Consider the following 12173-nt stretch of genomic DNA (forward strand, 5'->3'; position numbering starts at 1 on the left):
GTCTGAAAAGAAATTACTACTTCATAGTGTTGAGTAATAAACTACTGAAGAACAAATACAAGCAAAAATGGTTAGCACTTTTGGTACTGTAAAGGCAGAAAATGTGCAAATTAAAATATTGTAGTATTTTATAAGAGCTCAGCAAACTAGTCTGTTCATTATTTAATAGATTAATCCCTTTAAAAAAGAAACTTTTAAACTTTGAGTGAGAAACTTAACATTGCTTAGAGTAACTTGTTTGCTGCAACAACAATAACATTAAACTGTGTGGTTTATTCACTTCCCAGGATATTTTATTCCATGGAGTACATACCATGTTGGCAGGTATATGAAAGGCAATTTCCCTCTCTCCTACACAGGCTTGTCTGCTTGCTGGGTGGATCTTCTTCAGGGATGTCCTCTGGGGCCTTTATGCACATTCACTTAGCATGAATTGGTGCTAATCACGTACACCACTGAATGACATTTTTTGGAATAAACTGGCTTTTACTGGAATAATTTTTTTACACTACAAGAGCAGCTGCTGCTGCTGGTATGCTCTTGTCTGCTCAACCAGTGTGTGACCCCACAGTCCGAGGTGACTTTATAATCTGAGACTATAGGAAAAGGATTATCCAGAAATGTGATGCTATCTCTGAGCCTGAGGACTTTCACAAAGATCCCAGTAAAGTATCAGTGATGCAAAGTGGTAGGAGAGAAAATCTGCAGCTGAACTCACAATGATGATTTACAAACTCTGTATATCCACTAAACCTGAGTGCAAAAATATGGTTCGCAGTCATCACTTTTTCTGTGTCAATGTCAAGAATGTTTCTGGTAAATAAAAAATGCATGGCATAAAAGACTTGAGTCCTGCAACACAGTAAACAACCTTGAAAACTTTCCTTTTATCTGTTATTTCTAAAGTCCTGAGACAGGCTGTTAAAACGTCTGGAAATATTAATGCTGAATCTCTGTAAAGTGTGTGCAATGGCTATGCATGGAGACAGAAAATTGATTCAGGCAATATTAATGCCATCTTCCAAATAAACGAGGTCAAAAACATTTTAAAAAGGATTAATATTTCTTCTTCTTTTATTTAAGCAGGCAAGGACATGATTTAGCTAACACTCTGACATGGATGCCTTATCCAGACCAAAAACTATGCTACTTCATGTTGAAACATAGCAAGAATGAATGTGTCGGTTCTTAGTTATATTTTTACTTGCTTCTGGGTTGCTTTTTTCTATTTCTTTCTAGGATATAATCCCACGCCTAGTACAGGAGAGCACAACCTGTGTGAGGTTTTCGATCCCCCAAGATTAAGCTGTTGCTTCTGGGACAAAGATAGGAATGATAAAGTGGTTCATCTGGGAGGCTCAGACTACTTTTTTTCATGCAGGCATGTGTGCAGGTGCTGCTCAAGAAACAGCAGAGCAGTTCAGCTAGCAAAACCAGTTGAACAGTCTCTGGACTTTTACCACGGACTATCTGCAGGAGTGTCTGAGTCAAAGATCAATGAGGTCAACAGGGCTTTTCATTTTGCTTCAACAAGGATTAGAGGAGGTGTTAGGGTATCTTCTTGACCTCTCTCCTTAGCAGAAGCCCAGTTTGGGGGCAACAGGGGGTAATCCTGGGTTTTCTCTGTGAGGCAGTAGTGAGGACCACTACAGGCCAAGGTCCTCTCTCTGATACCAGCTGTCTGCAGCTGTCAGTGCTCCATGAGAGTGGAAATGAGTCTACATATTTTGACAGCATAACCAGTAGGTTAGGATAGCATGGTGCAAAATTAAAATTAATTTCTGGCTATTTGGTTCAACTACATTTGTTGCTGAGATTAAGTCAATAAAAGCCATGTGGAAATGTGGAAATCAAGACCCTGATACTTCTTCTTTGCCTCATTATAAGGACACCCTAGATTTTCATAAGGATGTATGACACTCCGCATATTTCAGGTAATTTGTACCGCACACTCCTGGCTGATGAAATAGCAGTAACCAAAGTGGTATCTTATTCTGTCTCAAGAGAGAGACAGCTGCTTCAGAGATGTTAGCAGGACAGCTTGTTTCCCTCTTACAGCGTCCCACTGTTCACCTCTGCTCTGCTTTTATATTTAAGCGGTCATACCACAGGTTATCCACGGAACTGAAACTAGCTTCATTTTGTCCACTACCTGATATCACATTATGCAGAGTGTTATGAAAGATAAGGAATGGGAAGGCTCCTGTCCTACTGACCTATAAATAAAATGTTTATGTGTTAGGGCAGGATAGGTTTTTTGGCCTCAGTATGATAAAATTATACAGACTAGCCCCAGCAGACTGTGTTATCATAGATGTGCAGTGGTACGGAGGTAACTCAGCCCATCAGAAGAAACAGATGAGCAATAACCTTGCAAAAAATGTAAAGTTTGTGGAATAAGATATTAAATATGCTTTATATCTCTCTAGCCCATGTGCATACATGCACACATTCCATCCTGAGGTTCAAAGCAGGTCATTTCTTCTAACAGAATTATTAAATCCAATATCTTAAATACCTTTATAATTTTACTTTCTCCTGGCATTTTCAAAAATACTTGGTTTTTTTTCCTTAATTCTCCCATTAATATGAGTGAAACTTGCAAATTCAGAACACTTTTTAATATATTTTTCCCTGAGCTTGCACCCAAGTAGGAGTGGAGCTTTTGCTATTTTGCACTGGATTCTCACAATGAGCAGAGTGGAATAGGAAGGACATATCTACAATTTATACATTACACATAACGTAGGCCTTGTTACAAGCCCGTTCTTAAGCTCCAGTTCCCTACACCAGGGTCTGCAAATGAAAACTGCCTAATATACAAGTAACTACAGTAATGCAGCTGAAGGTATTAGTGATCCTCTGTAATTACACAACATTCAAGAAGTCACGAACTCAAGCCTGCTAAGCAGCACGGGTGAAGTTTCTACATAAGGGATCTCCTCAAGGCAGAAGATAGGTTAAAGAATATTGGCTTTTCCCCCAACCAATAACCTTCTTTTAGCAAATGGGGTATTTTTGCTAATGATAAAAGGTACGAGGAAAATTGGCTGTTGTTAAATCAGCTTTAATTAAACATAGTTAAAATTCTTGCCACTGACCTGAGCAAAAGAAACAAACCACGTAACAGATCACCCACTGTTCTGTGTTATTGATCAAGCAAAATGGATAATATGTAGCTATCTAATGTAGCACCTCATGTACTCAGAGCTGTGAACTCATTCACAAAGAGTAATTTATTTGGTTGTAGGAAAAATCTTGTAGAATTAACAAATGAATCCTCTCTTTTTCCTCTGTTCAATACTACCAGCACTGCCCTTTGTGCACAGATAAGTGCTACTTCACTTGAAATGTAAAGAAATACCATCCCCCAGCTGCCTGTACCCAGGCAGTATGCCATTAAGTGAAGCATGCCAAAACAAAGGTTTCAGCATAAAACAGCAGAAACTTGTTGCAGTGTGAGTAACAAACATGTAGAAGCCCTGCTAAACATCACTATGTTCAGTGCTACCAGTAAGGTAAGGGTAGTATATACACTTGCATTTCACAAGTTGTTATGCAATGTAGAGTAAAAGCTTTGAACTGCCAACTTCAGAGAATTTGTAATGGTTTAAACTGCACAGCAATTATATAACCATAGGCCTTGAAGGATTTCTTAACAAGTAAACCTCCCCCCTTAGTTACCAGGATTTAATTATTAAACCTTAGCTTCATTAACATGATGGTTCCCATCACTTCCAGTGTGCCTCTAAGCTTGCTAACAAAATTTCTTAGCTACCAGAGGAAAATCTGATACTGTAACTAAGAGCTGACTGCAAACATTAACAGGGTAAAATATTAATTCTCTCCTGCTGGAAAAATTCATAAGAATTTTTAAAAGAGGTGGGACTGCATCAAATTTTAATGACAGTGATATCAGGTAGCAAAAGCTCTACGCAGTTTATGCAACCAAACCTTTACAATAAGCTGCAACCAAAAAACATGTATCTGACTGCCCTTTTAACAGTGAAGATTTTAATATTGACATTGAAGCAACAACATTTCCCACAGAAATTACATTTTCTTAATATTTTTGTTTATAAAACTAGGGTATCTGGTTAAGAGAATATCCTCCCTCCAAATAATAGAGTCTATAAATATTTGGTTGTCTCTAAAAGAAACACAATAATCTATCAGCATAAAAGATTCAATTCCACTAAATACAATATGCTCTTTAAAAGCTTTATAATGCCAAATCGTTTCCCAAATCATTGCAGCTGTCAATAATGTTATGTACTATTCTTAGCACAGAAATACTGAACTTATCTCACTTAGCTCTTTCAATTATAGATTTGCCAGCATAAGGAGGCTTTTGTTTTTAACAGGGGGTTGAGTATTTTGTAGTCTGTATGTTGTTATGTACAGTATTATTTCCAATAATGATAATGCTTTTATCTGGCAGGCTAGCGGCTTTATCAATGCCATTGTGAAACAGAATGTGCCTTCTCCCACTGATACTTCATAAAATGCTGCGTTTCTCATACCTAAGGTAGTTTTAAGCTGCCAAAATGTTTGAAAAGTTTTGGAAATTGTGATTTTCTTGCTTAAAGCATAACATTAAAAATTCTGTCATGAGCTGACTGTAATGGACTGTTACAGTCCTTAACATAATGTTACGCTTCATGTTATGCAGTAAAAATTAGACGTTATGTTTCCTGTTCAGCCGCAAGTTTCACCGATCCCAGTGTATGTGTTCCAAATAACATTTCTATTTTTCCATGAATCTAGATCATTTTATGTCTGTAAGAGTGTCAAACGGTACTGCTGTGTCAAGTAAGGAAAGGGGATAATGATCCTAAATACTTCATAATTAACATTAAGTAAAAACATGACCATATGTTTATTTTATTTGCATTCATAAAAAAAGAGAAATATCTATTATCCCATTAATTTTATTATTCAGCTGCTAATAAAGAAAAAATCAGACACATCAGGTACAGGTGAGAGGGGTATACACAACCATACCAGCTTCTATTTGCTCTTGTAGCCAAAGCTGAGCTCCACAAAAAATGGGAAGCACCCCATCAGCCATGAGTACGTGGGCTTGCTAACAGCCAGGCAGTATACTTGGTGAAGAGATAGATTTGAGTTCTTTTTCTCTGTGAGTTCCAGATGCCCTTTGGAAATGACATGCCCCTGCCTGAATTCACCATTTGGTCACAAAGTATAGGTTGAAGCAGGGGAGAGGAGATCTTCCCAGCAGGGTCATGACCCTGCAAGGAGAGCCAGCTTCATCCAGCCTTTCATATGGGTCTTAATTCCTTGTGTATTGTTTACCCTCTCGCCTTCATTAACCTGTTTGGTTGGTACAGAGTGTAAGTTTTCTGAGGCAGACAATTCCCTGTCTGTATGTAGTGCCTACCATGATACAACCTCACTCATTAGTTGGGTTGCTAGACACAGCAGCAGTAACTAGAGCAGCCACCTGTTACTGGACATGTAATATTAACTGATAAAGAAGACATCCTGCACTGTGTACACCAAGAAAGATGCAGCAGCAATAAGGTCTTTAATTCTGTTGAAGGAAGGTGTTTGTGCTCTGTTGGTATTCTCTGATACTCTGAACTGAACTCATTCATTACCATTCAGGTCTTCTGCTTGCAGAGAACAGCTGAATGAAAGACATGTTTCTTCTTCTAATCTTTTTGCTGCTAACGTGCAGAAATTAGGGTTCTCATGTACATATTTTACGTGGCAGAAGAGATAAGAACCAGCAGATAAAGTTCAAAACGTCAGTGCAACAAGGTTCAACATGTCCTCCACTTCAGTAAGGGACTTATCAAGAACAGGGAGCAGTAAAGAGGGCAGCTGGCTTTCCAGATAACGTTCTTAACCTTATAGGACCTTTCAAAATATAATGCAAACATGCCAAGGGTTATTTCTTTCCGATTTTTACTTTTTATTTTATTGTGACAGAGTGGGTACAGTATCAGTACTGACATGTCCTTCTATTTAGGACTGTTACAAAAATGAGGAGACTAGAAGGGCTGACCTATAGGGCTGACCTCTATATCAGGAGTTCTTCCCATTGCAAGCCAGTCATAATGGTGTCTCCATATCTTTCTGACAGCAGGAACTGCTCCATTTCCTGTAACAATAATCTTCTGGAACAGGGCAGGAAAAAAACAAACCTCAAAGAGGTGTTGCAGTCCTATCACTCACCTTTCTCCCTTGGGTTGACTTATTCTTTCTGGAGACCATGGAGGTTGCAGCTGTGTTCCTGACAACAGTCATGCTAGAAAGCAGAGGGGTCCTTTCCCCCATTAACTACGTTGGTTATTACACAGCCAGTTTGGCCCTCAGGTACAGAACCTCACAAATATAATTTCATAAGTGAGAAGTTCAGTTTTGTGTTGGTACTGCACTGAAAATATTCCAAAGCAACATTGCAGAATGCGCATGTGTTTTAAGGCAGGCTTGGTGGCAACAGTGTCCTATCTAACAGTCAAATCAAAATCAATGGCAGTATTGCCTTAGTCAGAACTGGGTAAGACTGGAACATTGCGTGGATGTTGGAATAACGTCTTTCTTTTTTTATTTTTAATTAAATGGTTGACTTGTCCTTTTGAAGTTAGGGGAGACAGTTATTATTTCTGTAAAGACTGTATCAGCTTTTGAGACAAGGATCACTACCTGAGAAGGTAAATCTTACTCTGCGTAGCAAATGTATTTTAAGTCAGCTGATCTTGTGCCCATCAAGGTTGAGTGCACTGGCATATTTCCACCTCATAACAGTACCTATTCTGCCAGTGTCTGAAAGATAAGAAGTACATCAGGGAAGTTTACAACGTGAAATTACTCATATCTTAACAATTATCTAGGGAGTTACACTGAAAAATAGATGTTGCTGCATAAAATTTGAGTTCCTCTCCTGAAATCATCTATATGTCCCCTGTGTGCCTTTTGCATACACTAGCAAGTTATACAGACTTTAAAAAGAGAATCATAATTATAGGCAAGACTGAAAAAAAAATAATCCGTCACAGCCTTTTCCTTTTAGTGACTTCTGGATCATTTTTTTCCAGTCAAGCTGACATTTACATTTTAAATAACACTTTGTTCAAAATCACCAAGGTATGAAATAGTTGTCTTGCAAGGAACAAAAATAGCTTAGCGCATATTGTCGAAAGAGAAACAAGAGTTTCTGTTATAAAAATATGTCTCATATTATTTGGCTGTTGACCTCTCTTGTGTGATCTGAGGCTTCTTAACTAGATTCTCAGAAACTTATCATGCCGACTTGCTACTGGAAGCCGCTAACAGCTCTTACACCCTCAACTTCATACTGGATTTACATGGCAATTGATTCTACCTTTATATCATCTGTGTTGTTAATAAAGTTTTAGTGTTTCATCACCAGCAAGGTGAAACTGGGAAAACTGTAATATTTTGGGTTCCCCTGTACAAGAAAGAAATGGACAAGCTGCAGACAGTTAGCACAGATACACTAAGATTAGGGAACTAGCACAAATGCCTACAAGGAGAAATTAAGAGTCCTGGGTTTATTCAATATGGAGAAGGCTAAGCGGAGATCTAGTTGTCTCCAGTGACTAATGCGGAGTTACAGAAAAGAGAGACAGACTCTTCCCAGAGGTGCACAAGGAAAGGGTGGGAGGCAGTGGTCTCAGGCTGCAGGGAGATTCTGGTTGAATATAAAGAAAAAAGAATCCCTATGAGTGTTTGGAAGCACTGGAATGGGTTGTTCAAAGAGGCTGCAGAACCTCTGCCCTTGGAGATTATCAAGTCATGACTGGGAACGGCCCTGAACAACATGGTCTAACTTCAGATTTAGTCTTGTTTTGAGCACAAGGTTGTCTTAGATCTGTCATTCTAACAGCTACATAGGTGAAACACTCCTTACACTGTCCGCTTCCTACAGATGCTTCAGGAGACTTTCAGTATCTTTCAAATCTTGTTTATAATGATGAGTCATTAAAGCAGTGTATGGACGAGTGTCCTTCTTTACTCCAGCCTAGACTAAAAGGCATTCAAAATCGAGCCTACCACCCCAAACTCTCTTCCATCAGATGGCAACTAAATTGCTCATGTCACAGATCTGTCAGACAAAGTCACTGGAAGTATAATGCTATGTTAAGTAGAAGTTTGATCCAGACCCAGAACAAGAAAAGAAGCCAAAGCAGTGCTGGCTTTCTAAGTGCTAGCTATGCAAAATATGACTCATGTAGTGAATGCGTTTGCCATCAGTTTATGTAACACAATTTTTATAACTTTTCTATGGCTCGGGAAACATCTTTCAGCCTTACCTTGAGTGTACACACTTACATAGACCATGTATACATACATACATTTATACATATATAAGTGTGTGTGTATATATGTACATACGTATATGTATCTGTCCACATATGATATGCACATAAAGAGATATAGTGTGAGTAGATTCCTGTGGTGCTAAGCTTTGTAGGATGTCTGGAAATGGCTGAGCTCAATTCCATCTTCTTTTACACCAATATAATTACCTTTATCCACATTCCTGGAAAATCACCTTTTCTGAAATTTTGTACTCTGATAAATACTGATCATGGTCTTCTGGCAGAAAAAATTAAACTTAGCAGGGATTGCCTAATCTGTCCTCATAACACAAGCCAAATGTGGGCATCAGTCTTCCATATCACCATTTCTGTTGGTGGTAGAATATGTAGATGTCTTGCCTGGGTATAAAGATTCTGTATAAATAATGTCCTGCATGTGAGTGAGTTTAAATACATTACTCTCCCTGTGAAAAATGGTGAATTTGTTTCAGCTTCCCATCACTGACTATGCTCTGTGCATTTTTACATTGTGAACAGTATGAGTCCTAAGTCTCATGCATTTCATTAGTAGCCATGCTGGATTTATTTGCATGCATTTAAAAACCCGGAGTAGGTGTCAAAAGACAGTTTTTGAGGAGTTTGTGTGACTGTCCCCCGTTGCAGAGCTAGAAGTGTGTCTGATCCCCCAAGGAAGCCTGATGTCTTTCTTTTGACATGGTCTGTGTAGCATGGTAGCAATTCAAGACTATTGAAAATTAAAATTCTTTTTAGAAATCCATTGGTCTCATTTTAGTTAATTGTCTACATTTTTTAGGTTTTTTCTTTTTCATGGGGAAATCCTGATATCTTCTCTGGCCGTTTCCTGGGAATAGAGAATGGCATTTGCAAGGAAAACATTCTTACCAAGGTTTCCCAGGTAATGTCTCCTTTGTTACATTTTTCCCTACTCTTATATTTTGAATCACTGGATTGTTTATTTTTACTTGGATTTCTTAAGTTTGCTTACAGCACATTTGCTCTATATTCACACCTTCTTGCTCACATTTCAGGAAAAAAATTACCAGCCATCACAATTGTTTTCTAGCAGCAGTCTACAATGAAGTGCAGAGTAACAGTCACAGCATATCAGCAGTTCGATCTCCAATATACATACACGTTTAGATTGTTACTTCCAAGCTAATGCTCTGAAATATGAATGTGCTATCATAACTCCAGCTCCTGTTGGAATGGCATCAGGGCCAAGGAACAAAACTCTTCTCTCTAAATTCAGGCACACAGAAGTGTTACATAGGATCCTGAGCCACCTCGGTCCACCCTGTACAGGTGGACAGTCTACAACTCACTGCTGAGAAAACTTCCCTTTCAGTTTCTGCATCAGAGAGCAAAGTCTGTTTCCAGTTTAGCAGAGGAACTAGTGCTGCACTCAGCCGGTGTTCAAAGGGGGAATAAAACCCCTCTTTTTAGCTCAGTCCAAGAACAGCTGACCCTTGTTGGTCTGTGTAAAATGGGTTTCTATTCTGATTTATCCATAGCCACTGGGCTGTTTCCCTGCTTGGTAGGACACCAGTGTGCAGGATGGGAATGCTTTCTTTTAATTTACTGGTATCTGAACCTCAAAGTTCAGCTGTCAGCAAACACGGTGAACTCTACCCTAGTTCCACAAACCCTATGAATCTCCTGAGTTTCTTGCAAAAAGGCTAAGCAGATATGAAGTGGAGCAGAAAGGGCAGGCTGTCATACTTTAAGGAACAGTAAGTGTGATCTCTGCAATATGTGTCAGAAACCTCAGTGGGGCTTGCACAAAACTGATAGTGCTCACACAGCAAGAATTCTTCCATAAGGTATGGCAGATGCCTTCAGCACAGGACAACTGCAGTGGAGGAAATTAAAGGCAGAATTTCTTTTCATCTGGATCCAAGAATCTGTGATTGCCTGCCTGTGCACTGAAGAAAAAAAAAAAAATAGAAGCTATTAAATACTTGGATATTAGTGAAGTTCTACAGTTCTGCAGCATCAGGAAGAAAAAAAAATCTTCAACTGAAGGAACACATACCATTTTCCATCACCAACGAAACAGATGGTGAACTTCCAGCTGGTTAGGAAGTATGTGCCATGAACTAACTACTTAGCATGTACAGCAGGTACAGTTTCATCTTCCCTCAATACAGAGTTTGACATAAGAAAGAATTCGGAAGGAGCTGCAGGCCACTAGACTTCCCCCAGCACGGGATGAGGAAGGTACTTGGGAGTTTGGATGAAATCCTAGCTGTACCACTTCAAGTGTAGGTAGTATTCGTTCAAGCTAAGAGTTGTCTAAAACTAATCAGCTTGAAGCCCTTCGGAAATAGTCTTCAGTGAATCAGCTTGCTTTGAGTTCATGAGCAAAACACAGATCTGGCTGCTGGCGAAATGTTATAGTGACTGGATCCTGTCTTCTGGATTCTGCTACTGTACTGAGTACACCAAATGGTACAGTTCAGAATATCACCAGGAAAGAAACATAAAAGGCTTTTCTTTGTTGCTTACTAAATTCCAGTTATGAAACTAAGCTGAAATTTGTTTACAGGGATTCCACCAAATTCAAACAAATCATTACTAAATAGAGACATAAATTATTCGACAGAACAAACAATACAGACTGGAACAACAGTCAAACAAACCACTTTCCCAGGAATTATTCTCTGTTGTGACCACACTAACTTGAGAAACTGTGCTGACCAGCAAAGAAAAGAAACCATAATGCTGTAATAGCAAACCCTAGTATTATCAGGTTACTAAAGATGACTATGAAATATTCTTTTATAGCTGTGAAACTGTTCATCACTCAGTGATGAAATACTTAAAATATTAGTCTCAGCCGAATTTGAGATGTTTCCGAGCCTCTTTTCAGACTTCAGTGCTCCTAGGGCTAAGTGAGCTATGTACACTAATTGCAGTCTAATTCTAATACAGCCCAACCCATTAAAACACTGCCATTATGTTTATTCAGTCAGCAACTCCTGACTCCTTGTGAATAGAGCATATCACACGTAGGACTTCAATACAACAGCTAACTCTCCATCTGCACAGCTGTAAGTAGAGAGTATAGAAATCTCTTTGTAGGAGACCACTAACCTGTTCTACAGGTACTTGTATGTTGTTTTCCTGTGCTGTTTGTGACTCTTGCCCCTCCATAGCTAAGTCAGCAAGAACATCTCAGTGATACAGAATTAAAGCCAAATATCCACCAGGACTGATGAAAATCTACGTTGTTTTAATGTGTTTTGAATGGAGACTTTGTCTTGTAGTGATGTAATGTTATCTGCTGGCATTTTTAGTCCAGTTTCCTAGAAAGCATCTGTAATAATGCTAGAACAGGGCTAGATTTATGTATCTAATTTTTTTTAGAAATGTGTAGGGTTCATGCAAATGGGGTTGTTATCGCTATAAAAGTTTCAGGCAACTCCCAGTGACTTGGAAGAGCCTTCCAACACGTACCCAGAGGAAATAAAGCTTTTTTGTTGGGTGGTTCTTGTACTCAGGGCCTTCACCTTAATCTTCAAAGGCCTTCATTAACTCAATCTCAGTTTCATAAAAAGCACCTCTTCCCCTCCTTGTGAGGTTTATTTGTAACAGTTCCACTTCTTTGAAGTGCCAAACCCATTGACCTTAAGCACATAACATGTGAAAGCAGAACACAAAATTTTCTCAGCTACTTCCTCACATCTCTTCAGCAGAGGAAAATAAGAATGGCCGCAAACCAATCCACTTTGAGGCCAAAATGTCAACTACTTTTTTGCAATTGGTTGCACACATACCCATAGGAACAAAAATAGTGATAAATGCATACAGGAAATGTCAGGGGGGAGGTGGCGGATAGAA

General features: G+C 38.9%; 1 long non-coding RNA gene across 4 annotated transcripts in view; it reads left to right on the top strand.

The window, feature by feature from the left end:
* Window positions 1–268: 268 nt before the first annotated feature.
* Window positions 269–12173, top strand: part of LOC130145434 (uncharacterized) — a 43781-nt gene continuing 31876 nt past the window's right edge. For 3 of the 4 annotated variants that reach the window (XR_008820557.1, XR_008820556.1, XR_008820555.1), the window contains exons 1-2: window positions 3532–6342; window positions 9127–9228. This is a non-coding gene — a long non-coding RNA (uncharacterized LOC130145434). The other variant, XR_008820554.1, reaches the window with a different exon arrangement.

The sequence above is a fragment of the Falco biarmicus genome, chromosome 3 (assembly GCF_023638135.1).
Source record: "Falco biarmicus isolate bFalBia1 chromosome 3, bFalBia1.pri, whole genome shotgun sequence".
Classification (NCBI taxonomy): domain Eukaryota; kingdom Metazoa; phylum Chordata; class Aves; order Falconiformes; family Falconidae; genus Falco; species Falco biarmicus.